Source organism: Bos javanicus, chromosome 12 (assembly GCF_032452875.1).
Source record: "Bos javanicus breed banteng chromosome 12, ARS-OSU_banteng_1.0, whole genome shotgun sequence".
Taxonomy (NCBI): Eukaryota; Metazoa; Chordata; class Mammalia; order Artiodactyla; family Bovidae; genus Bos; species Bos javanicus.
The window spans coordinates 55,602,282-55,624,901 of record NC_083879.1 but is presented as its reverse complement, the minus strand read 5'-3'; positions in this window follow the sequence as shown (position 1 = coordinate 55,624,901).

Here is a 22,620-nt window from a genome sequence, read left to right as displayed (position 1 = left end):
CAGGAGATCTGGGTTCGATCCCTGGGTGGGAAGATCCCCTGAAGAAGGGAAAGTCTACCCACTCCAGTTCTGACGTGGAGAATTTCATGGACTGTATAGTCCATGGGGTCTCAAAGAGTCGGATACAACTGAGCTTTCACTTTCACTTTCAACTTGTATCTCTTAATCCTAGCTTTATAGCTTTAAATGCCAGTTTATGTAGCTTTATACATTAATATTGATTATGCTAATTCTATTGGTTTCTAGTCATCTTTATATAATATTTATGTTCTATTCTATTTTGATTTATGTAGACTTTTTTTTTTTTTAATTCAGAAAAGCTAGTGAGTTTTACCAAATTCTATTTCAGTTTCTGGTAATATGACCAATATTGATCTATTTTGATTTGTCCTAAAATAAATTATGCTGAGATTAGTAATATTGAATAATCACTCAAAAAGTTATAAGCTTAAAATCTTGCTCACTTTTTCCATTATATTCTAGATAATGTGATTTTGTTTTTTCCCTTTATCTTAGATTTTTTTTAAAAAGTATTATTCTTTATTTTAAGATGCTTAAGTCTTGGCATGTATGTGCTTTATTTTATTTTACTTAATTTCAAGTGATAATGGCCAATGCTGAGGCAGTGTAGCCTGCATCTGGTAGAATTCATTGAAGTTTTTGAGGAGAGATCAATATAGGGCCAATTTAATATATTTTTTAAAAAATAAGAGATAAATCATTTTTACATAGCAATACTTATTTACTCATTCTTCATCAGTGTATATATATATTACTGCCTATTGATTTTATGATTTGACATTTTCACATTCTTGATTGTTTCATTTTCTATATACTCATTAGTACTGAAGAATAAATATCAAACCTCTCATTGAGTGAAAGTGTTAGTCACTCAGTTGTGTCCAACTCTTTGCAACCCCATGAATTGTAGCCCATCAAGCTCCTCTGTCCATAGGAGTCTCCAAGCAAGAATACTGGAGTGGGTTGCCATTCCCTTCTTCAGGGGATCTTCCCGATCCAGGAATCAAACCCGAGGTCTCCTGCATTTCAGGCAGATTCTTTACTGTCTGAGCTTTCAGGGAAGGGCAAACCTCTCATTACAGCTATATTTTTTTTCATTTTAAGATGTCGTTTCTTTCTCTAAATATGTTGAAAGAGCTTGTATTTCTAGACTTCTTTATCTATACATGTATTACCATGAAACTAATGGAAAATTTATTTTTTATTATATATACCATGGGAATTATACCTTATTATTGATTTTTTGCTTCCCTGGTGGCTCAGATGGTAAAGCATCTGCCTGCAATGTAGGAGACTCAGGTTCAATCCCTGGGTTGGGAAGATCCCCTAGAGAAGGAAATGGCAACCCACTCCAGTGCCCTTGCCTGGAAAATCCTATGGACAGAGGAGCCTGATAGGCTACAGTCCACAAGGGTTGCAAAGATTTGGACACAACTGAGTGACTTCACTTTCTTTCACTTTATTGATTTTTAATTCCTCTTCAGCCTCTATCAATATTGCATTCTTGTATTTTACCTGGAATTTCATGAAGACACACAGATGTACCCATATTTGTATCCCGTTTATTAATCATATATACAAAAATAGAACTTTATTGTTTGCATAGTACTAAGCAGGGATACACAGGACTGGAAAAGGTCAGTTTTCATTCCAGTCCCATAGAAAGGCAATGCCAAAGAATGCTCAAACTACCACACAATTGCACTCATCTCACATGCTAGTAAAGTAATGCTCAAAATTCTCCAAACCAGGCTTTAGCAATATGTGAACCGTGAACTTCCTGATGTTCAAGCTGGTTTTAGAAAAGGCAGAGGAACCAGAGATCAAATTGCCAGCATCTGCTGGATCATGGAAAAAGCAAGAGAGTTCCAGAAAAACATCTATTTCTGCTTTACTGACTATACCAAAGCCTTTGACTGTGTGGATCACAACAAACTGTGGAAAATTCTTCAAGAGATGGGAATACCAGACCACCTGACCTGCCTCTTTAGAAATCTGTATGCAGGTCAGGAAGCAACAGTTAGAACTGGACATGGAACAACACACTGGTTCCAAATAGGAAAGGGAGTATGTCAAGGCTGTATATTGTCACCCTGCTTATTTAACTTATATGCAGAGTACATCATGAGAAACACTGGACTGGAAGAAACACAGCTGGAATCAAGATTGCTGGGAGAAATATCAGTAACCTCACGTAAGCAGATGACACCACCCTTATGGCAGAAAGTGAAGAAGAACTCAAATGTCTCTTGATGAAAGTGAAAGTGGAGAGTGAAAAAGTTGGCTTAAAGCTCAACATTCAGAAAATGAAGATCATGGCATCCAGTCCCATCACTTCATGGCAAATAAATGGGGAAAGGGTGGAAACAGCGTCAGACTTTATTTTGGGGGGCTCCAAAATCACTGCAGATGGTGACTGCAGCCATGAAATTAAAAGACGCTTACTCCTTGGAAGGAAAGTTATGACCAACCTAGATAGTATATTGAAAAGCAGAGACATTACTTTGCCAACAAAGGTCCGTCTAGTCAAGGCTATGGTTTTTCCTGTGGTCATGTATGGATGCGAGAGTTGGACTGTGAAGAAAGCTGAGCGCCGAAGAATTGATGCTTTTGAACTGTGGTGTTGGAGAAGACTCTTGAGAGTCCCTTGGACTGCAAGGAGATCCAACCAGTCCATTCTGAAGGAGATCAGCCCTGGGATTTCTTTGGAAGGAATGATGCTAAAGCTGAAACTCCAATACTTTGGCCACCTCATGCAAAGAGTTGACTCATTGGAAAAGACTCTGATGCTGGGAGGGATTGGGGGCAGGAGGAGAAGGGACGACAGAGGATGAGATGGCTGGATGGCATCACTGACTCGATGGACGTGAGTCTGGGTGAACTCTGGGAGTTGGTGATGGACAGGGAGGCTTGGCGTGCTATGATTCATGGGGTCGCAAAGAGTCGGCCATGACTGAGTGACTGAACTGAACTGAACTGAAGCAGGGATACAGTTTTACTGTCTTCCTTATGGATGGGCAATTGTACTAGCACTATTTGTTTTTAATAATCCATCTTCTATCCAGTTTTAATTTTCCTCTCTGAGATATCAAGATTCTGCATATGTGTTAGCCTGTTTCTGAGTTCTCTGTCTTATTTGCGTGCATCTATCCCTGTTCCTGTGCAACATTTTTGAATTATCTTAACTTGATATATTTTGAAACCTGAGATCCAGTGCTGCTCTGAGGTAGTTCACAAATGGATGTAGTATCTTTTCTCTTGTCTTATATAGAGGTCCTACTCATCTCTTGGATTGGTTCTTCCCTAGGAAGGACACATACTTAGCATAGTATCCAGCATAAAATTTTCCCTTCAGAATGAGCTAAATACCTTTTCAATATTTCTTACCCCTGGACCCCTTTTATTTTCTTGATACTTTATGTTGTTGGATCAGGAACCAGACTGATGAAAAGAATTTCCTTAAGACTTCTGGAGAGATAAGTCAGAAAGACTTACTCACTGAGATATGTGAGCAGGAGGAAACTATTTATACTGGGCTAGGAGTCCAGTTTTTGTTGTTGTTCAGTCAATAAGTCGTGTCTGACTCTTTCGTGACCCCATGGACTGTAGCCTGACAGGCTCCTCTATCCAGGGGATTTCCCAGGCAAGAATACTGGAGTGGGTTGCCATTTCCTTCTCCAGGGAATCTTCCCAACCCAGGGATCAAATCCACGTCTTCTGCACTGGCAAGCAGATTCTTTACCACAGATCCACTAGGGAAGTTCTAATAACATAAAGTATCAAGAAAATAAAATCAGAAGACTAAGAGGATATTTATAGTGTGACGTGAATATCAAAGAAATAAAGCTAGATCCCTTGAGTGTCATAACCTGTAGAAAGAAACAGGATGGTGGACCTGCAAGATAGAGTCCTGCTGCTGCTGCTGCTGCTGCTGCTGCTGCTGCTGCTGCTAAGTCGCTTCAGTCGTGTCCGACTCTGTGTGACCCCATAGACGGCAGCCCACCAGGCTCCCCTGTCCCTGGGATTCTCCAGGCAGGAGGAGGATAAATCGGAGGCAGTAAGTATACAAGTCAAAGCTGGAGATGACCAGTCAGTCTCTTCTATCTTCATTACAAACTCTCTTGATCAGCAGGGGATCCCTAGTATTGAAAGATATATACTTCACTCTTTGGATGATAGAACCATCTAAGGAAATTAATATATTAATAAGCACCTTCTTGTTACATCCATTAAGCTTTGCATGGAAGAAATTTTCTTTTGCTGTCATTACTCATACTCATAGGAGGCTTCATAGGGGAAAAAAGAATTATAACATTTTGAGATCAAATCTGTAAACTCAGTGTCCTATAAATTCTCATGCATGAAGGGAAATTATGTCTCCAATCTTCTCTGTTTTAAAAATCTCTAATCAGGTAAATATCATTCTTGACTGCATTAGAATAACCTACATCCTTACCAGAGGGATGGGAAAAGAGAGGTTAGCATTTGATCATTACTCCAAAATGTTACTTTTTTATATTTATATGCTCTCAAAAAAATCATTTATCTATATTGTTCCAGGCCCATAAATAGCTTTGAAAACTGAATGTTTTGTTGTTGTTGTTCAGGCTCTAAGTAATGTCCAACTCCTTACAACCCCATGGAGTATAGCATGCCAGGCTTCCCTGTCCTTCACCATCTCTCAGAGTCTGCACGAACTCATGTCCATTGAGTTGGTGATGCCATCCAACCATCTCATCCTCTATCATTCTCTTCTTTTCCTGCCTTCAGTCTTTCCCATCATCTGGGTCTTTTCCAATAAGTCAGCCTATTTCATCAGATGGTCTAAGTATTGGAGCTTCAGCTTCAGCATCAATCCTTCCAATGAATATTCAGGGTTGATTTCCTTTAGGATTGACTGGTTTGATCTCCTTGCTGTCTAACGAACTCTCAAAAGTCTTCTCCAGCACCACAGTTTGAAAGCATCAATCCTTCAGCATTCAGCCTTTGTTATGGTCCAACTCTCACATCTATACATGACTGCTGGAAAAACCATAGCTTTGACTATACGGGACTTTTTCAGCAAAGTGACGTCTCCGTTTTTTAATATGCTGTCTAGATCTGTCATAGCTTTTTTTCCAAGGAGCAAGCTTGTAATCATCATCCACAATGCTTTTAGAACCCAAGAATATAAAAATCTATCACTCTTTCCACTTTTTCCCCATCTATTTGCCATGAAATGATGGGACCAGATGCCATAATCTTCCTTTTTTGGATTTTGATTTTTTTTTTTACTTTCATTATTATTTATTGCATACCTAAGATGTTGTTCAAATAGTAAAAGATACGGTTCTTTCAAGAGGCTTATGCATTGGTGACTAAGGTAGCTGAATATTTTTGGTGGGGTTTTTCCAAATTATTCTAGTTCTTCTTTTCGTTTCTATAAATGAACTTAAGGAAAGTATTAGTATTCAGTCTTTATAACAGCAGGGTAGTTTCTAAAATAGCAATTCTCAGAACATGATCTGTGGATCCCTGAAAGTCTCCAAGATCCTTTTAGGGGATTTGCAATATCAAAACTACTTTCCAAATAATGGATGTAGAGTTTTACTCTCCTCTTCCACCTTCATCAAAGGGCTCTTTAGTTCCTCTTCATTTTCTGTCATTAGGGTGGTATCATATGTATATCTGAGGTTGTTGATATTTTTTCCTGCAATCTTGATTCCAGATTGTGATTCATCAAGCCTGGCATTTCACATGATGTACTCTGCATATAAGTTAAATATGCAGGGTGACAATATACAGCCTTGACGTACTCCTTTCCCAATTTGGAACCAGTCCATGTTCCATGTATGGTTCTAATTGTTGCTTAAATAGGTTTGAAAACTAAATATCTATCTCAAATCATATAATCCACAGTTAATAGAGATAGCATCACTTTTATTTCCTTTGCTTACTGAATTTATTGTTTGTTAAAATTACCAATCCTATGTAAATTACCTTGGCCTGGTCTTATAGAAAAATTTGGAGTAATATTTAATTAATTTAAATAACTTTATATTAAATAAGTTCATATATACAGTAAATGTATACACATATTTACATTTACTTTGTGTTACTTTGTTAAATATATGGAAAAGAAATGAATTACAAGGCTCTAGGATTGGAAGAAAATAAATAAAACTAAGGTAGCATCACATTTATTTTCCTGCCATGCAGGTTGGTTGCTGATGAACTCAACTTTACAACAGGACTCAAAAGATGAAATTTACAAATAAATACTATAAAAATTCAAATTTTTCAAAATATATGAATTTTTAAAAATGTATTTCCTCCATTTAAGAGTTCAACAATAATTCTCCCCCTCAGCAATTTAGACATTTTAATGCACAAATAGATATGCCTCTCAAAGTGTCAAAAGATTATTTTCATACGTTGGCAGTGTCAATCCATGCCTCTCTTTAAAAATTTGGAACTTGTTTTCTTCTAAGGCTGAGTGCAATTTGGAATAACTTTGTGTTAGCTACAAATAACAATCTTTCCAAGCCCTAGCAACCAGGCGCTGCTTTTGCAAAGGCCTTTGAAGAGTTTCTTTCACTGCCTCTACCCCTCCTCCTACATGCACTTGGGTCCCTACCATCCCATTTTTTAAACTAGAGAGAGAGAAAGAAATGAAGAAAAAAGAGAAGAGAAAAGGAAGAAAAGAACGAAGGAAGGAAAGAAAAAAGAAAGGAAGGGAAGAGGAAGAAAAATTTGTATAAAAGGATGCAGTGCAGTGTTTCACAGTTTAAAATTATACAAAAACCAAATGTACACTTCTAACCTGCTTAAAATGCAAGTTTGGGGATACAAATCTTCAGCAAACAACAGGTTTATTGATTATAAAGATTCCAGTAGAGCTTTTTAGCCAATGTGTGCTGTTTTTGTGAAGGAGGAAAAAAAAAGTGATTTGGAATTGAGCCACCTTTATTTTAAGTTCCCTAGTCAATATGTTGCCACAGCAACCAAGTTCTTGTTATCTGGGAAAAGACAGATGTCTTTGCTTCAATCAGGATGCAAAGCTTAGAGAAGCAAAAAAAGGGGGGAGAAGCAATGAAAATTCATCATTTCATTATTTGAAATGTGAATTGCTCTGAGCTGGCTTTGAGCCATAGTTCTTATCCATAGTGTCCTTCAGAATGTATTCAAGTCCCTCAATATTGCAATACTTCATTGTCATTAATTAAATAATTACATTGAATGTTGTCTCATGATCCCATCAAGTTAATCATTGCCCAAAACAGTTATTATTAACTTTAAAGTAGTTCATATTATTGTGCAATGTATTGGCAAAAATTATATTTAACTTTACTTAATAAGAGAAATTGTGTACAGAGAAAGAGAAAGATGGGAAAGCCGAGAAAGAGAAGCAGAAAGCCACCTTTACTTTTAATTAAACAGAGTTGTTTGGCTATATGTGCTTTTTCCTCTCACCCCTGAAGCTTTACTTAAAAAAAAAAAAAGTGAAACAATTTATGAATGTTTAGACTAGCAAGGAAAAAAAGGAGACAGTACCAGAATAGATATTACAACAAATTTTCGAAGATGAAAAACATAGTATAGTGAGTAAATTAGCAGAATAGAGAAAGTTTCAACCGAGCTGCCTGGACAGGAGAATACTGAGCAGCAGTGAGTAAATCCAGATGGAACGACAGACTTAGATTCAAGGTCTACAGAAGTCAGAGTGTTGAGACAGAAAATCAAGAGATTGGTTAAAAAATCTGTTTCAAAAAAAAAGCCAGAGCTACACGGGGTGGGGAGGACTTTCACTTCTGAGGCTAAGATACCAGACAGACAAGGTTGAAAGGGAGCAGGTGGGCAGATCTCAAAGTAGGAAATGGAATTAAAAGTTTGCATATTATATACTACTCTACAACTTCAGCATTTTTTAAAGAAATCAACTTTATTTTTCAGAACAGTCTTAGGTGTACAGAAAAGGTAAGCAGGGAGTTCCTATGTATCTTCTTTCCTCTAAACAGTTTCTTCTTCTATTGTGGTACATTTGTTACCATTGATAAACCAACGTTTATACATTTTTATGGAAAGACAGTTTACATTGTTGTGTGTGTGTGTGTGTGTGCTATACTCTTCTGTGGTATTTTGACAAATGCATAATGTCACGTGTCTACCATTAAAATATCTTTTGGAAGAGTTTCACTGCTCTGAACATCTGTGTTTCACCTATTCATCCCTCTTGTTATTTCACCTGAACTTCTGCCAACCACTGATCTATTAATATTTACTGCTCTGGAGGACTGCCTTATATAGTGTGTTGTACCATCAAAACTAAGAATGTAGCCTTTCACCCTGGCCTTGTGCACTTAACCATACACATTGGTGAGGCCAAGCAGACTTGGTAAAGTGAAAATACACATGTTGGTACTGGAATAAGTCCTCAAGAAAGAAAATATGACAATTTTGGATACCAATTCAAGCCAACAGTATATCCCATACACATTGATATGTCCTATGAGCAGATGCCCTAAACAGGTCAGGACCAAGGACTTTAATAATTATCTCATGGTAGTTATCACTTATATATGTCTCAGCTCATCCATTTATTTAAATTTTATCCAGAGTAAATAAAACTAATGTTACTGATCCAATATCAGGATAAATAGTTTAGATTTTGCAGTTATTCACATTTATTTTCTCATCTGGATTTCACAAGCTGCATTATCCAAGGGACCATCTCAGATAGGGATTCATTCCACAGCCACCAAGTAAAACAGCAGCTCATGCTGCACCAAAGCTTAGATCTTATGCATGAGTCTCGTGTTCTCAGGAGCTCAGTTAAGTAGTACAAATGTTCAGCTCATCACAGCAGAAAGTATTTCTTGGAAATATTTTTTGGATGACTGATCTCCTCACATAAAAAGCACAACAGTTCCTTCCCAGAATATCTGAATATTCATTTACTTTTTTATAACTGATTCTATATAATAAACTGTAAACTTCCTCACCATACACAATCACATGTATAGCCTCAAAGTTCACAACACAGTAAATCAGCTATTTTTAAAATGTTGGAATGTATCTGTATTTTCATGGCAATAATTAAATTACCATTTGGCTATATTTGATCACATATGGTACACTTAAATAGTTAAGCAATATTAGTCACCTGTTTTGTATTATACTTGTATTACTTATAATACAAATATGTTACATAGATCATACTTTGTTTTGACTATTGAAAAACTATGCCAACTCTGTTTACTTCCGTAACCTAGTAATATCATGAGCATTTCAGAGTCCCCTTGGAAATTCCTCATATTGACCCAACATCCCAAATTGCCAGAATCTACAACTAGATATCTATGATTTTTCTAAAAAAAAAAAAAATGTTGAAACCCATGTAGCCAAACAATTTTTCCTTTGGCTGTTCATCAGAGGAATCTCAGGAGACTAAGCATTTCTATTCTAGAGCTGGAATGATTTACCCTTTCAAAGAAACATAAGGAAATAAAATAAACTCAAAATTGACTTCAGACTATTACTTTCAAAGGAAATGTAACCTACATAGAAGACCTTTAGTGAAACAACTAAATGCTTATTTAACATTTATAACATGTTAGGAGCCATATTATTGTCTATATAAAGAGTTGAAAGATATCTCCTAAGACTCCTTGAGTCACAACACTGTCAGAAGAATCCAACAAAAATCTGTTCTGTTTTATAGAATTCCTCCTAGAAAAACTACTCGAGAAATTTCTCTTAAAGAAATTGGTCAGACGATTGTTATTATGACCTAATTTGTGACTCTCAACCTGTTTTTTGATCATTAATAAAAACTAATGAAAAAGTGAAAAAGTTGGCTTAAAGCTCAACATTCAGAAAACGAAGATCATGGCATCTGGTCCCATCGCTTCATGGGAAATAGATGGGGAAACAGTGGAAACAGTGTCAGACTTTATTTTTCTGGGCTCCAAAATCACTGCAGATGGTGACTGCAGCCATGAAATTAAAAGACGCTTACTCCTTGGAAGAAAAGTTATGACCAACCTAGATAGCATATTGAAAAGCAGAGACATTACTTTGCCAACAAAGGTCCGTCTAGTCAAGGCTATGGTTTTTCCAGTGGTCATGTATGGATGCGAGAGTTGGACTGTGAAAAAAGCTGAGCACCGAAGAATTGATGCTTTTGAACTGTGGTGTTGGAGAAGACTCTTGAGAGTCCCTTGGACTGCAAGGAGATCCAACCAGTCCATTCTGAAGGAGGTCAGCCCTGGGTGTTCTTTGGAAGGACTGATGCTAAAGTTGAAACTCTGGCCACCTCATGCGAAGAGTTGACTCACTGGAAAAGACTCTGATGCTGGGAGGGATTGGGGGCAGGAGGAAAAGGGGACGACAGAGGATGAGATGGCTGGATGGCAACACCGACTCGATGGATGTGAGTTTGAGTGAACTCTGGGAGACGGTGATGGACAGGGAGGCCTGGCATGCTGCGATTCATGGGGTCACAAAGAGTCAAACACGACTGAGTGACTGAACTGAACTGAACTGAACTGAATGAAAAAGAATGCAAGGATTACCAACCTCTGTATGGAGTTTGAATGGGCTGCTGCTGCTGCTGCTGCTGCTAAGTCACTTTAGTCGTGTCCGACTCTGTGCGACCCCATAGACAGCAGCCCACGAGGCTCCCCCGTTCCTGGGATTCTCCAGGCAAGAACACTGGAGTGGGTTGCCATTTCCTTCTCCATTGAATGGACTGGAGGACCACTATTGAGTAACTTTCAGACTTCTGATTTTCCACAAATTCATCCTGTCATTTCATCAAAATTTGTTTTCTCAAAATTCATCATGTGAGAAGATTAAGTGTATATGCTTTTCCTTATTTCTCCCCCCACATACAGCCAAAACCCTGGCATTGTTCTATAAAGCAAACATAGGAAGACTCCAGAAATGGACAGAAATAAGCAGAACAGCTGGGGAACTTGGGACCCAAAGAATGACACAATGGTCAGTTTCTGGAGTTGTCTTTTTGCCTTATATATTGCAGAGTCGGAGCTGAAGAAATTGGCAACCCAGAAATGCCAGCAGACACAAGCAAAAGGAAACAAACAAACAAACAAACAAACAAAAATCCCTGCTTTTTCTAAACAAGACAAGCAGGGAAGGCAGCCCAGAGAGATACTTTTAGACAATAACTGCTTTACTCAAGGCACACATCACAGGAAAAACGAAGGCTTCATCCTCGTTTGCACCAGCAAGGACAGCGTGGAAAACCGAGCACGGATGAGGTGACCTCCTTCCACCCTCTGGGATGGTGTCAGAAGAGGACGGATGGAGATTAGGACCTTCACCAGCTCCCAAAGATAACGGGGCCGTCGTTCCATGGTATCAGTGGAGGGCCGTGGGAGCAGCAATGAGGCGCTCCTCCCTCTTTCACCAAAGAGGTGTGAGCAGAGGTTTCATGCGGGGCCAGACTTCTACCTCTGTCCAGCAGTAATGAGTGACTCTGCTGTAATGAGTAATGAGTGGAAAACCTAAGACTTCTAGGTTCACCTGGAAGTAAAGATACCGCACTGATCCCTCTTCTCCCTCTGTCCCTGCCAGGAAGAGTGTTAGTCGCTCAGTGGTGTCAGATTCTTTTCAACCCCATGGACTCTGGGGCAGATTCTTTACTGCCTGAGCCGCCAAAGATTTCCTGTCCCTGCCCAAGTGAAAGTGAAGTCACTCAGTCGTGTCCACCTCTTTGCGACCCCACGGACTGTAGCCTACGAGGCTTCTCCATCCATGGAATTTTCCAGGCAAGAGTACCGGAGTGGGTTGCCATTTCCTTCGCCAGGGGATATTCCCGACCCGGGGTTCGAACCCAGGTCTCCAGCATTGTGACCAGACGCTTTTACCATCTGAGCTGCCAGGGAAGCTGTCCCTTCCAGGATAATGTTAAACAAACCATCTAAAACAGAGGATAAATAGGATGCAGAGTTTCACAATATAGTTCAAGAAACACCGAAATATCGATTAAAAGTCACTTACTAAACAAACCAGGAAAATGTCAAGGGAAAAGAAGATAAAGATGCTAGAATTAACTGAGAAAGCAACCATTATAAAATCACTTCAACAAGCAATTATGAACGTGTTTAAACCAATTGAAAAATATAAAAACTCAGCAGACTATCTCAGCAAAGAAATGAAAGATATAAAAAAGACCAGATGAAAATTTAAGAACAGAAAAATATAACGACTGAAATAATAAAAAGCTCAATGGATGAGCTCAAACCAGATGAAGCAGGGAGATGAATCAATAAACTTGAATGTGGAAACTAGAAATTAGCGAATCTGGACAACAGAGAGGAAAATAAACCCCCCCAAAAAAGGAAATGAAAGAAAAATGAAGAGTCCCAAGGGACCTGTGGGAATATAACAAAGGATCTAACATTTGTGCCATCAGAAACCCAGAAGGAGAAAATGAAGCGGGAGGGGGCTGGAAAAGTATGCAAAAAACATGGCAAAAAGATTTCTGAATCTGGCAAAAGACACAGACCTACATACCCAAAAACTGAGTGAACTACAAACAGGATAAACCCAAAGAAATCCAATAAGAAACATTATATTCAAGCTTCTGAAGATTAAGACAAGAAAACATCTTGAAAGCAGTAGGGGGAAAAAGAAAACCACATGTTATCTAGAGGTGAAAAACAATTTTAATTACACTGGGTTTAAACTTGAGTTTGTGGGAATAGACTTTATTCTTGTTTCTATTTTTATATTTTTTCCCATTTTCTTTAAAACAAGTATTTGAATCCTGTAAAGGAAAACAATTAAATTTTAAATAGTGCTAATATATGTTTTTACTCATTTTCCAAGAGCTGAAAGAAGTGACCTGCCAGCCCAGAATTTTACATCCAGTGAAATAATTGACAGAACTCTAGGGAAAATCTGAGGACTTCCCTGCTGGCTCAGATAGTAAAGCATCTGCCTCAAATGCGGGAGACCTGGGTTTGATCCCTGAGTTGGGAAGCACCCCTGGAGAAGGAAATGGCAACCCAGCAGCTCTCCAATGAAAAAAAGTTTAAGAGAAATTGTTATCATCAGATTTACCCTTCACATCAGATCCTAATAATCTGACTCACATTTTCTCCAGCATCCTGTCCTAAAAAGGTCTACCTAAACAGGAAAAAATGAAAAGGCACAAAAACTTGAAATATTTTATAGACCACTGTTGATTGTATGCACTAATGTTGAAATTAACAATAATGTTTTCTAAATTGGTTTTGTTACTCTCATTCCTTTCAGTATACACATGAAATATAATGTTTTAGCCCTTTCCGATACTATTACAGGTGGCTAATCAGATCAAATGAATCTCTTGAACTCACAAAGATTATAATTTGAGACCCAGAGTAGACAAAACCAGTTAAACCTTAGAGAGTGTTATCTCAGCAAGTCAGAATCAAACACCTGTTGTACAAATTTAAAAACTGGAGTGAAAAAAATTTAGCACTATTTCAATTTGGGTTTTGTGGTGATAGATTTCACTTCTATTTTCCTATATTTTTTCATTTTCTTTAAAACTAGCGCTTGAAGACAGTAAAGGAAAATAATTAAACGTCTAATTTGGTAAACATGATTATGAAGTTTACTCAAACTCAGATTCTAATGTAGATAATATGTGATGTGTAAATAAGTCTTTGGCAATGCACAATATAAATTTGGGGAATCTGCCTACAATGTGCTAATCTCCTTAGGATGTCTCCTCTTCATGGAGAATAAACTCTTTATTCTTTATTTTTTTTCTTTTAAATCCTCCTCCATCTGTTATTCATCTGCCCTTCTCATGCTATTTTCCTTGATAATTTCATGAGTTTTGTTTGTGTTTCTTACAAAATAGTCCTAATATTTTATCTGTTGTTTCTCGCAAGTATGTGTGTGGGTGTGTGAGGATGTCTATGTGCATTTGTGACTATGTATATGCATTTGTACTTACCCATGTGTACTTGTGTGAATTACATCTATATATATGCCTATGATGTGTCTATCACAGTGTTAGGCACCAGGGATAGAGCCATTAACAAATGGGACACAGTTTCCGCCCACATAGAGTATAGGACCCTATACTCCTTAAACTCTTTATAAACAGTTTAAACAAACTGTTTAAAACAAGTACCTGAAAGAGAGTGCCTAATTGCTGTGAAAGCAAATACAGAATATTATGGAAGCTTGTGGCTATCATGGTCCAGTTATTTACCTGGAGGAACATTCCTGGATGGCAAATGCTTTGAGTGGCACCTCCAGGATACCTTGTAATAAGCAGTGAAGTGAAGTGAAAGTTGCTCAGTCGTCTGACTCTTTGCGACCCCATGGACTATACAGTCCATGGAATTCTCCAGGCCAGAATACTGGAGTGGGTAGCCTTTCCCTTTTCCAGGGGATCTTTCCAACCCAGGGATGAAACCCAGGTCTCCCACATTGCAGGTGGATTCTTTACCAGCTGAGCCACAAGGAAAGCCCTTGTAATAAATAGGAGGCATTCAAATAATATTTACTAGATGGATAAATAACTTAAAGTATTTATTCAATTCATAGTAATAAGAAACTGGAAAGGCTGATTGTAGTAGAATGCTTTTCATTCTATTTAACAGTGATATAGTAAGAAAACACAAAGGTTCTGATAGAACTTTACTGTATCCTTTTTTTAGTCCCATGAATATTCTTAGTAGACTATATAAATGACACAGACACCAAACTGTGATTTTAGATGATAACCACAATTGTCCTTCTGTGATTTCAGGAAGAGTTTATTCTAAAATAACAAAGATTCTCAATGAGTTAAAAAGCTTGATGAGTGCACTAGCAGCATTAAGATTATTGTAGGAGTAGCACAAATCCCGCTAATTAAACAGACACACAAGCTCACCAGCACTTGGCTATCCATTAGAGCAGAAATCTTGCTGGATGCAGTCTCAACCAACAGAGCATCATCCAAAGTGCTGCTACCTGGAGACATCATTAGATTTCTGAAAATCTCCTCCAAGTTCAATTTACTGTATTTCAGATTGTGTCTTAATGCTAATACAGGAAAAAAGTCTCATTCAAGGTTTTATTTTTTCTAAAAGATTTCATACAATCAGTGCTTGAATTACATAAGCAGTGTAATTATTAATAAATGAAAGTGACTTATAATGGCTGTTATCACTTGAGCTAGGCTCAAATAATGATGACAGTATACTAGCAGATGGGTAAGGCAGTTTAATCACCAGACTAGTAATAATTCAATTTCCTGAATCCAACGTTTGAAACTATGGAGGTATTCATTGATAAATTAGGTGTGAAGTAAAGAGAACACGGAGTCTTATTTATTTTCAAGGGCTTATTATGTGACTTCAAGCAAATGTGTCCTTCTAGCCACTCCTTTCAAGCTCTTCTTCTCTGATTATTTCCATGTATTTTATCAGTTTTTAAAACGTGTATTTAAAACATTGGCTCTGAACGCCCTCCAACAGATCCTATTATTTTCCTTCAAAGCCATCTTTTTCAGTATGTTAAAATTACTGAAGAGAAAAGAATTTGATAGGAACTGAAACATAAAAGGAACTTTTGATTTCGTGTTTCCTAAATAAGTTACTTGAGGCACTTGAAGCCAAGAAATTTGTATTTTTCATATTTTTTAAGATTTATGAGTTTATGGTTTTGAAAAAAATGATAGAAAAAAGGCATCTAAGATAGGAAAGTACAAAACATATGGGGAAATATCTCTATGAATCCTATCACTTATAAATAACTATAATTATCTTACTATAAAGAGCATTTCAGGCATCTCCAATTACTATGTAAAATAAAGAATATACAAATAAAAGGATAGTTGGATAGCAGATGCATGGTTGGGTGGATAGATGCATAGAACGCATGGTATTTAAAACCTAGATTATTCTACTATAGTGAAAAAAATAAATTAAATTTTAAGTTTTATTGTGTTTAAATTTACAGAAGAAAGAGAAACTAAATTCAAAATAAAACAGTTTCCAAGTTTTAGATGAATGTTCTTTCAGAATGAGATACCCTCTTGACTAAGCTAAATTCATTTTAACTAAATTTTAATTTATACCTTATTTCACTTCCTGTCACAAAATATAAAGATATTAACACTGTTAATGAAATGTGTTAGTCGTGTTCTTATTTTTATATTACCAAGATTTAAATATTTATTTTTCTATTTTTAAACTGTAATTCCAACCAGTATTTAGTCTTGACTCTGTTTTCTAATGGCTTCAATGTTCACCATCATCTCCTTTACCATACCTTCCTGTTTCTGAAAGCTTTATTTGTATGTAGCCCTTTGAGACTAGATTTCCCTTTTGGGTAGTATCAATGCCTACTTGAAGATGCTGTAAAAACAAAACAACAAAAACACCAGTGTGTTAACATCACAAAAGTGTATTTCTTGCATACACTAAATAGTCAATGAAAATCATTCAGAGATCTAGTCTGATAAAGGCTCCAAATAAGTAATTGCTGTCATCATCACTGTGGCGTAAGAACAGCATGGTGGTGAGTGCTGCAGTGGCTCCAAGGGGATACATCTCATTTCCACTCTGCTGGCAAGGGTAGTCCAATCCTAACACACATGCTACAGGAGGAGAACTGGAATATAATTACTCTCTGCACACTGTGACTTATTTTTTCTGCGAAGCTCTTCCTTCTCCATTGTAGGTTTTTACCTTGTACTCTCCATTTTTAGAAAAGTCTTGGTAAACCTATTTAAATTCTGGAAGCTTCATGTACTATATTATAAAGTGTGACTTTTTTGACCCAATTATCAAATTTTCCAATCTGAGGATCCTTAACAAGAAAAACGCTTTGCAGCATGTTCAATTTTCAGTAAATTATGCCTTCATTTAGATGTTTATGGGCTAATAAAAAGCCACAGTGTTCAAAACCTTCTTCATCAATTTCTGGAATATTTCTGTGCCTTACAGAGGATCAGTGGCTGACAATGGCATACTAAAATAATCATGCAAGCTAAAATGCCTTATTATAAGCTAGATTTTATCTGATCTACATATCCATAAATTTGGATGTGCACAACATTCCTATTAAGAAGTATTATACACAAGATTGGACTCCAGCAGGTCCTTGAAACACAGGCACATTACGTGAGCAGGTGTAACAGGTTCACAAGGCACTCACTTCCGCTGCATTAACACCTTGGTGTGTGTATGTTCAGTCGCTCAGTTGTGTCTGACTCTCTGCGACACCATGGACTGCAGCCCACCAGGCTCCTCTGTCCATGGGATTCTCCAGGCAAGAATACTGGAGTGGGTTGCCATTTCTTCCTCCAGAGGATCTTCCCGATTCAGGAGTCAAACCTGCATCTCTTACATTGTCAGGCAGAGTCTTTACCGCTGTGCCACCGGGGAGGCGCACACCAGTACCTTACCCACAATCATTACCTACAGCCTCACAACTCACACTCGTGTCCTCATGATAATTATGGTATTAACCAGAGATGGACAGCTACAGCATGGTAGTCTAAATTAAACTGTTTTATTCATTTAATTTTGAAAATTTTCAAATCTACATAGAATACTGAAATAAAAAACCATACTCTATCTATATTTATCAAATGTTAATATTTCATTGTATTTCTCCATCTCTCCATAGATCACAGATAGATAATAGATGATGGTATACAGATGGATAATTTTTCTACTAAATCATCTAGAAGTTGCAGGTGTCATTGCCACCTTAATGCTAAATACTTCACCAGGTTATCTCCTAAGAACTGTAACTTTATCCTACACAAACACAATGTCATTATCACCCTCAACATATCATCCATATTCAGAAATTTCCAACTGTCCCGAAATTAAAGCTGCAAAATAGTAGACTCTTAAGCTGTAAAATCTGCTGTTCTTTACTTCTGGCAGAAAGCAGAAGAGACTGGAAGCAAACTCCTGCAAGGTCAGAGATTCATCCTTAAATCCCCAGTCCAGGATAAGATCTTAAAATGAAATTGTGGTCTTTTCTGCCATGCAGTGACATTATAGATATTGCAGATACCAAGTCACTGAGCTGAGGGGAAATTGGTTTCAGATTCTGCTGGTGATCCTGTTTTATTTCCTCTTATGTCCCCAGGCTTACCATTTCCTATTCCCATAAAAATAGAGAGCGACTAGAATTTTTTTTCCACTTTCTTTCACAGGCGGGAGGTGGGGCCAGTGCCAATCAAACTCCTATATTCATGCAGAGAACTTGGCTCACATCCACCATTTCACACTGAACATTTACTTCCCCTGACCCTTTCTCACTACTGCAGGACACTGGGAGTACAGCCAGCACACCCATGAATTCATCTTGCTCATATATATTTTTATTTCATTTATGGCCATGGAGATTTTTATGCTATGCTTGATCCCATCTAAGAGATTTTGGCTTTCCTTTCCATAGTTCATGTATTATCATAATGGGTCTGTCACAGAAAATAGAACATCAAAGCATAACTATATACAATATCTTAATTGGAAGTAATTACCAGGACCACTGCATATGGTTGCATATGGTTGTACAGTTACTGTAAAGCACAGGAAGACCTACATTAAGAGTTACCTTGCTTCAGTTGAAGGCATGAAGCAGGTCACTCAAAGCTGGTGCTCTGGAACAACCCAGAGGGATGAAGTGGGGAGGGAGGTGGGAGAGGATTTCAGGATGGGGGGTGATTCATGTCGATGTATGGGGAAAATCACCATAATATTGTAAAGAAATTATTCTCCAACTAAAAGAAATTAATTAATTAAAAAAAAAAGAGCTTGCTTCACACCAAGTTGTGTGTAAGTGTGAGGGCTCCATGCAACCACAGGAAGTGGCACCTTTTTCTAATTCATGGTGGTTTATTCACTGTGGTGTCCAACTCTTTGTGACCCCATGGACTGTAGCCCGCCAGGCTCCTCTGTCCAGAGGATTTCCTAGAAAAGAATACTGGAGTGGGTTCCCTTTTCCTTCTTCAGGGAATCTGCCTGACCCAGAGATTGAACCCAGATCTCCTGCACTGCCTGCAGATTCTTTATCCACTGAGCTATGAGGAAATCTAACTCATACGAAGGAATTATTTGCTTATCAAGATATATGCCCATGGATGTGTGCCTCTTGAGAGGGGATATCTTTTCCCTAGTTCACAAAAGGCAGTCTATGGGCCTACATGGACTACATTTCCCAAGGGTTCTGGAAAGGTAGTGTCTGAGTTTTTTCAACCCCCACATAGGCAATGGGGAAAATACATTACAAAACCAAAGTCCTTATTGTTAAAAATTCAACAAGAAGATATAGCAGTGCCAAGCATGTACACATCTAACAAGAGAACGTCATGTTACATGAAGCACTGTGTGGTTAAAAGCAAAACTGAACACTCCAACACTTCTCTCCCAGTAAGCCATAGAATAAGTACACAATGCATGGAACTCATTGGCATTAGGTAACATCACCCTACTGTTATAATTTGGGTAGTGATTGTTGTTTAGTCACTAAGTCACATCCAACTCTTTGCAACTCCATGGACTACAACACACCAGGCTTCTCTGTCCTTCACTATCTCCCAGAGTTTGCTCAAACTCACGTCCATTGAGTTGGTGATGCCATCCAACCACATCATCCTCTGTCGTTCCCTTCTCCGCCTTCTCGCAATCTTCCCAGCATCAGGGTCTTTTCCATCATCAGATTTTCACATCAGGTGGCCAAAGTATTGGACCTTCACCTTCAGCATCAGTCCTTCCAATGGATATTCAGGCATGATTTCCTTTCGGGTTGACTGGTTTGATCTCCTTTCAGTCCAAGGAACTCTCAAGAGTCTTCTCCAGCGCCACAGTTTGAAAGGATCAACTCTTTGGCCCTCAGGTTTCTTTATGGTGCAACTCTCACATCTGTACATGACTACTGGAAAAATTATAGCTTTTTTTTTTTTTTTTATTCTTCCAATTTTATTTTATTTTTAAACTTTACATAATTGTATTAGTTTTGCCAAATATCAAAATGAATCCGCCACAGGTATACAAATTATAGCTTTGACTAGAGGGATCTTTGTGGGCAAACTGATGTCTCTGCTTTTTAATATGCTGTCTAGGCTTGTCATAGCTTGATAAATTTTTGGCACAACATTGCAGAGTCTAGCTTCCAAATCACTACTTATTGAGATTAACAAAATATTCACATCTATAATACAAATTCCCTTTAATATAGATAAATATAAACTCATCATTTGGCAAATATTTAAGAGATACTGGTCACCTAAGCTGAAACCTGAAATATACACCAAGTTGAACATATTAAGTGGAATATGCTGTTACAGAAAAAGTATGCTTTCCTGTGATTACCTCATGCCCTAGTTATATAAACTGAGTGAAGGGTTTCTTAGAGAACAGAGTATAGTATGTCACTATATGTGTCACTAGCGTGCACGCATGCTAACAGCTTCAGTTGTGTCTGACTCTTTGCGACCCTACGAACTGTAGCCTGCCAGGCTATTCTGTCCATGGGATTCTCCAGGCAAGAATACTGGAGTGGGCTGCCATTCCCCCTCCAGGGGATCTTCCTGACCCAGGGATCAAACCCATGTCCCTTAGGTCTCCTGTATTGGCAGGCAGGTTCTTTACTACCAGTGCCACCTGGGAAGCCCCATAGTATGTCACTGTGAAAGCATAAATCAGGTAAGATAACACTTTTGGCGAGAATACAATATCAGGTAGTGATTGTTAGATAAGATATTTTCAGTCATATTGATTGACAATTGTTAAATGTAGATCTTATCTATCAAAACATGGATAAAAAAGATAGATACAAGGAAAAGAAATTTTATTGCATGTGTCTGGAGCCAACAAATTTTAATAATGGCTGTTATATAATCACTAACAAACTCTGATCCTTTATCCACTGAATCTAATAAGAAATATGTTTATTGGCATGTTTCTTTCATAATGTCATAATATCTATCATTTGAAAATCCCTTCTTCCTACAATGAGTCATAGAAATCCATTTAAGTATTGCTTTAACCTGTTTTTAATTAGCAGTAAGCAAAATATCAACCAATAAAAAATTAAAGACCCACCCTTAATTATGCACAAGAATTCTTTACACTAGAGGAATGGGATCAAATATAACCAATAGGGAGAATAAATTCATCTCATCTTTGGAAAGAAAAATTAGTTCAAAAGCATAAATTAATAGTGATATAAAAATAACTGTTTTAGTAAGACAGTGTTTTCTTTTTAACAGGTGAAGAAAATAATCATTTTTATTTCACCAGCAAAATATCATGTATAAAAGATCATATAAAAGGGATATGAGGCAAAGGCAACATCTCTCTTATTCTTACTGTCATTTATTAATTTGTGCAGGCCTTTTCTGTCTCCTTTAAATACTTACTCAACAGAGCTGTTGTGCTCAGAATTGATTTTGCTGCTTCAGCCACATTAGGCTGAGATACTTTTTGGCTTTCATCTGAATGAACAATTTCCTAGTTAGACACACTGGATTTGGACTTGGGTCAATAAAAGCTTTACTGTGTCCTTTCTCTTTCCTCTTGGATCTCACAAAAGAGACCTAAATTCCATTCATCTTTTCACTTGCCACAGTGGAATCTTTAGCAATGCACTTATGGCTTGAATGAAGAAACATAGCAAGAAATTGGCAGAGAAACAAGTAGGAATTCTCTATGTCCCATACTTGCACCCCTGAAGATCGGTTACCTCTGGGTATGCATGTAGATTTGTCCAGCTTTAACTATTTGTCTTTGCTATTCTGTGGGAACATAAATCCTTATCAAAGGTTTAATATAATCCTACTGAATCTCATGTGGCTAGCTAGCTCTTAAGGTATTTGCAAGAAAGCCAAGTTGATCAGATCCTGGTATTTAAATTTAAAATATTTGAAATGGATTGAGTCAAGGAGTTCTTTTTTGCAGCTTTGAATAGTGTCATTTACAGGACCAGATATTAAAGAGTCAGAATTTTTAAATATACAAATACATTTATAAAAATGTTTTTTTGAGATGTCTACCCGATTTTATAGATTTTTACATAAGAACCATGAAATGCTGCATCATTTTATCTGGCACTGAAAGTAACCAGGTCTAAACTATCAACTGTGAATAAAAAAATATGCTATGAACTGGATATAACTACAGAAAGGATGCTACATATTTCCTAAGGAGAAAAGCATGAGCATTGTGTTAGTAAATCCAGTGGTGGTTCCAGTTTGAGTACCAACTGATGCTTCACTCCATTCTACTCAACTTAACTTCAGAGGTTGGACAAGTTCAGTTCTGAGATGGGTAACCCTTTGGAGCTCATGTATTTATTGAATATGATCAGATGCTTTCTCTGCATAAGACATGAATAAAATATTGACTTATTTTCTCTGTTACAAGTTCCTTTTAAAGCCCCTTTCTAATGATATAAATAATTAAAAAGCTATGGAATATTCAACAGAGAAAAGAACTAACTCAAAGGAGGCAGGGAAATCTGTAAGAAAATTTTTAAAAATCGATTCATCCATAGGAAAAAATATAGCAATTAATGATCAATAGATACAAGACATGCACAGGAATAAATACAAGTAACGAAAAACCAAATGAATTTGCTTAT